A 6,000-nucleotide genomic window follows, 5' to 3' on the forward strand; every position below is an offset into this window, starting at 1 on the left:
ATTTCCCTCACCTGTCACAGTCATCAAGGCTGCTACAGTAATTGCTTCTAAGATAATAAAGTATGAAGCTGGATGAACACAACAGGCCAAGCAGCGTCTCAGGAGCACAAAAACTGACGTTTCGGGGCTAGACCCTTCATCAGAGAGGGGGATGGGGAGAGGGTTCTGGAATAAATAGGGAGAGAGGGGAAGGCGGACCGAAGATGGAGAGAAAAGAAGATAGGTGGAGAGGAGAGTATAGGTGGGGAGGTAGGGAGGGGATAGGTCAGTCCAGGGAAGACGGACAAGTCAAGGAGGTGGGATGAGGTTAGTAGGTAGGAAATGGAGGTGCAGCTTGAGGTGGGAGGAAGGGATGGGTGAGAGGAAGAACAGGTTAGGGAGGCAGAGACAGGCTGGGCTGGTTTTGGGATGCATTGGGGGGAGGGGATGAGCTGTGCTGGTTGTGTGATGCAGTGGGGGGAGGGGACGAACTGGGCTGACCTCCTCCCACCCACCCTCGTGCAAAAATTCCATCCCCTATTCCCAATTCCTCCGCCTCTGCCGCATCTGCTCCCAGGATGAGGCATTCCACTCCCGCACATCCCAGATGTCCAAGTTCTTCATGGACCGCAACTTTCCCCCTGCAGTGGTCGAGAACGCCCTTGACCGCATCTCCTGCATTTCCCGCAACACATCCCTCACACCCCGCCCCCACCACAGCCGCCCCAAGAGGATCCCCCTTGTTCTCACACACCACCCCCCCAACCTCCGGATACAACGATCGTCCTCCGACACTTCCGCCATCTACAATCCGACCCCACCACCCAAGACATTTATCCATCCCCACCCTTGTCTGCCTTCCGGAGAGAACACTCTCTCCGTGACTCCCTTGTTCGCTCCACACTGCCCTCCAACCCCACCATACCCGGCACCTTCCCCTGCAACCGCAGGATGTGCTACACTTGCCCCCACACCTCCTCCCTCACCCCCATCCCAGACCCTAAGATGACTTTCCATATTAAGCAGAGGTTCACATGCACATCTGCCAATGTGGTATACTGTATCCATTGTACCCGGTGTGGCATCCTCTACATTGGGGAAACCAAGCGGAGGCTTGGGGACCGCTTTGCAGAACACCTCCCCTCAGTTCGCAACAAACAACTGCACCTCCCAGTCGCGAACCACTTTAACTCCCCCTCCCATTCTTTAGACAACAGTTCCATCATGGGCCTCCTACAGTGCCACAATGATGCCACCCGAAGGTTGCAGGAACAGCAAATCATATTCCGCTTGGGAACCCTGCAGCCCAATGGTATCAATGTGGACTTCACAAGCTTCAAAATCTCCCCTTCCCCAGCCACATCCCAAAACCAGCCCAGTTCACCCCCTCCCCCCACTGCATCACACAACCAGCACAGCTCATCCCCTCCCCCCACAACATCCCAAAACCAGCCCAGCCTGTCTCTGCCTCCCTAACCTGTTCTTCCTCTCACCCATCCCTTCCTCTCATCTCAAGCCGCACCTCCATTTCCTACCTACTAACCTCATCCCACCTCCTTGACCTGCCCGTCTTCCCTGGACTGACCTATCCCCTCCCTACCTCCCCACCTATACTCTCCTCTCCACCTATCTTCTTTTCTCTCCATCTTCGGTCCGCCTCCCCCTCTCTCCCTATTTACTCCAGAACCCTCTCCCCATTCCCCTCTCTGATGAAGGGTCCAGGCCTGAAACATCAGCTTTTGTGCTCCTGAGATGCTGCTTGGCCTGCTGTGTTCATCCAGCCTCACACTTTATTATCTTGGATTCTCCAGCATCTGCAGTTTCCATTATCTCTGAGTAATTGCTTCTTCCATGTCAAAACTGTGCAACTGAATATGGATATGTGTTATGGAGATTGGTGCCCTTCCATCCATCACACGTACCGCTATTTTCTGTGACTCTCTTGATGTCAATACATTGCTGGCAACAGAGGTATGACTCCATGTTTTGAATGAGGCAGGTAGAACTTGCTTGTCATAAAATTGTGGCAGGTATGCACTTGCACACAGAATGCTGTGGGATGGCAAGAACAGCATCAAGACAAGTTCCACCGTGTTCTCCAGGTCACCTTTTGTAACGGAAGCATGAAATTAGCTGAAACTTGGGAGGCACCGTATAAACAGATGTCTGACACTTTTAATCTAGTCTGACTGGAGGATTCTCCAATTGCCTGCTTTAACTGCAGTGGGAGATGGAGAGAAGTATATGGAAATCCCAGTGGTGAGTCATCTGCTTTTGAGGGTATTAGAATTTAAACTGAAGACTTTGCTGATATTTGAGGATCCAAATCATTATTAGGAAAGGTTTGACAGAAAGGTATCATAGTAATAGGATTTGAAGCTGGGACTTTTGAGACCAAGGGCCCTTCTGTTGAGTGAAGTATAGTTTTTGTTAGATCAAAGTCCTTTGAATTGTCAGTGGAGCTGGAATATGGTTAATAATGCACTAGTGTTATGCTTTACGATTTGGTTCTTCAGTCTACTTCAGACTTCTATTTTAGTGAGTACCTTCAATGAGGTTAGATGGTACAAATTGTAATTCTGGATATATTCTTCTTAACTTCACCCTTCGCATTCTGAAGCTGTTCTGATTTCAAGTACCTTCACTTGCTAGAGGGAGGTGATTCCCATTCCAGCTTCCGTGCTCGTGTGATTGTACACAAATAATACTTCATGAAGGAAGGGAAGCTATCTGGCAGTCATGCCTTTCTCCGGACACAAATGCAACAGCCCAACAAAAATATTTTAGGAACGAGGACAGTCTCTTAAGAGAGAAAGCATCCCCATTTGTGAAAGGATTGAGAATTAGAGGCTACAGATTTAAATTATTTCCTAAAAGAAGCAACTACAGTATGAGAAAATCTTGTTCACCTAACATGTGCTTAGTATTTGCTGAGCTCATAGTGGTTGCAGATTCATTTGAGACATGATAAAGGGAATTCAACGGTTATTTGGAAAGGAGCAGGGTTGAGGTACCAATCTTAGTTAAGTACATTCTTTGATTGTCAAATAAATGCCGTCTAGGTGATATCAGGAAATATTGGATACTGCAAAGGCAATGGGCCCTTATACCATTGCAGCAAAAAGACTAAAGACTTGTGTTCCATATCTATCCATACCCCTTGCCAAGACATTTGAGTACTACAACATTAGCACCTACCCAACAATTTAAACAATTGCGTAGGTATGTTTTGCACAGAAGAAGTAGGACAATCCAATCCAGACCACTACTGAAATAAAACATAGAACTGCAGGTGCTAAAGGTCTGAAACAAAAACAGAAATTTCTGGGATAACAAGGCGTAGAGCTGGATGACCACAGCAGGCCAAGCAGCATCAGATGAGCAGGAAAGCTGACGTTTCGGGTCTAGACCCTTCTTCAGAAATGGGGGAAGGGAAGAGGATTCTGAACTAAATAAGGAGAGAGGGGGAGGTGGATAGAAGATGCATAAAGGACAAGATAGGTGGAGAGGAGACAGACAGATCAAAGAAGCAGGGTTGGAGCCAGTAAAGGTGAGTGTCGATGGGGAGCTAGGGAGGGGGGGGAATAGGTCAGTCCAGGGAGGACAGACAGGTCAAAGAATTGGGATGAGGCTAGTAGATCAGAGATGGGGGTGGGGCTTGAAGTGGGAGGAGCGGATTGGTGGGAAAAAGGACAGTTTAGGGAAGTGGGGACAAGCTGGGCTGGTTTTGGGATGCGGTCGGGGGAGGGGAGATTTTGAAGCTTGTGAAGTCCGTATTGATACCATTGGGCTGCAGGGTTCCCCAGCGAAATATGAAATGCTGTTCCTGTAACTTTTGGATGGCATTGTTGTGACACTGCAGGAGGCCCAGGATGGACATGTCGTCCAAGGAGTGGGAAGGGGAGTTGAAATGGTTCGCGACTGGGAGGTGCGGTCGTTTGTTGCGAACCGAGCATAGGTGTACCGCGAAGTGATCCCTAAGCCTCTGCTTGGTTTCCCGGATGTAGAGGAGTCGTAGGGATCGGGAACAGCGGATACAATATACCACGTTAGCAGATGTGCAGATGAACATCTGTTTGATGTGGAAGGTCATCTTGGGGCCTGGGATGGGGGTGAGGGGGGAGGTGTAGAGGCAGGTGTAGCATTTCCTGTGGTTGTAGGGAAGAGTGCCAGGCTGGTGGGGAGTGTGGAGTGGACAAGGGAGTCTTGGAGAGAGTGGTCCCTCCAGAAAGCAGATAAAGGTGATCCCACTACCAAAGACATTTCTCCCTCCCCACCCTTATCTGCTTTCCGGAGGGACCACTCTTGTCAGCACACCACACAATCTGCTGCTTTCATATTTGACTGAATTTTTTCAAGTGAACACTGGGTTGGAGACATTGCACACTGGTCTGGATCAACGCATGATAAATATATCTACTAAAATGTAAAGTATCATTGGCCAGGCCCACTATCAGGAATACCAAATGTCATTTATTCATTAAATCTAACAGTATTTAAAGGAGAGAATTTCAATATACTAAATATTTTAATGTTTTGTATGAGAGGACAAACCTTTTTCTGGTCATCTCCTTCCTAACTCATGACTAGTTTAGTAATTTCTTCATTATTTCAATGATTATTTGATTGTTATATTTACAACAATTATTGTAGAATTATTATCTCATGGAATAGGAAGTACCTTAATTTTCTTCCTAAGAGTGTAAACTGCAATTTCGAGAGAGAATTCACAATCCCGGTTCAATTCATTCACCTAGTCTAGTCTATGTAAATGCAAAAGCAGTTACTGGAGGTAGTTTAAAAAAAGTTACTTTGATGTAGCTGTCATTTCAATTTGCTACATAAAGCAAATTAAACTATAAGTCCCTGTTCACAGTTCAGTCTTGAGGAAGAGCCATACTGGATTCGTAACGTTAACTCTGATTCTCTCTCCAGAGATGCTATGAGAGCTGCTTGATTTACCCTGCATTTTGTTTTTGTTTTATGATTGTTTTATGTGCCCAATAATTACAAAATTATTACAGTGCAGAAAGAGGCCATTTGGCCCATTCTGTTTGCACAGTTTCTCTTATCTCGTACCACCCTCTTGCCTTTCTTCTATATCTCTGCCCACCACTTCTTTCCAAACTAACCATCGATGCCCTCTGAATGCCTCAGCTAAACCTGCCCCCACTATATTTTCAGGTAATGCATTCCATATCCATGATGTCTTGCATCTGAAGTGATTTATGATATGGAATTCACAAATTCTTTAACTCTGTCCCGAAAATGCCTCTGCACATTCAATTCAAAAACATTTCTGAATTACAAAGATCAACATCTATCATGAGTGATAGGTGACTGTGTGCCTTTCTTAGAGATAATGTCAATTAAGTCCCAGTTTCTGTAAGTTCAGCAGCTTACTTCTGAGAACTATAAAATAGGTTAGAATTGTCTTAACTCCTTTGTACAATTAGCAGCGAACGGTTGCTTTCATCCCAGCGTTTGGTCTATGACCAAATCAGATGTAAAAGATCAAAGTACTGACCAGGTGCGTAGTATGCTGTTATTGCATAAATTATGCAGTTTATCTCAGGAGAACACTGTCAACTGAAGTTGTATAATGCCTTCATGTTATTTGTTTCAGGAAGGAATATGAGAGATGGTCATTTCTCAACCCCTGTCTGGCAGTAAGGGATACATCACGCTTCAAAGCCATGCAAATATTCTCATCCTCATCAAGGCTTCAAATCAGGCATCCATGCTTGAAAGAAAAAATGCAATATTTTTACTTTCCTCACCGGAAAAGGCTAAATAAAGATAAACAAAATCCTCCATGCTAGTGTTAATGCTCCTCATATGATTATGCTCCATCAACACCATCTTACTGTTATCTGACATATAGCACATTCTTATTTTCAAATGGTCCAATACAGGTATAACTTTTCAATCTATCCAATCATGTGAGGCATTGCTTAGACTGGACCTAGTTGCTTTGTGCAATTTTGACCATACTTGCCTTAAAGGTGGCACAATTTAGTT

The 6,000-nt window shown here is 45.6% G+C and overlaps 1 protein-coding gene across 2 annotated transcripts in view; it reads left to right on the forward strand.

Annotated features, from left to right (window-relative positions):
* timm21 (translocase of inner mitochondrial membrane 21) overlaps nucleotides 1-5,778 on the forward strand; it is a 52,001-nt gene extending 46,223 nt beyond the window's left edge. The window contains exon 8 of one of the 2 annotated variants that reach the window (XR_007247466.2): nucleotides 5,606-5,778. The gene's annotated coding sequence lies outside the window, so the exon portion shown is untranslated. The remainder of the gene's footprint in view (nucleotides 1-5,605) is intronic. The other variant, XR_007247467.2, reaches the window with a different exon arrangement.
* The last annotated feature ends 222 nt before the right edge of the window (nucleotides 5,779-6,000 follow it).

This window comes from Stegostoma tigrinum, chromosome 5, assembly GCF_030684315.1.
Source record: "Stegostoma tigrinum isolate sSteTig4 chromosome 5, sSteTig4.hap1, whole genome shotgun sequence".
In the NCBI taxonomy this organism is placed as follows: Eukaryota; Metazoa; Chordata; class Chondrichthyes; order Orectolobiformes; family Stegostomatidae; genus Stegostoma; species Stegostoma tigrinum.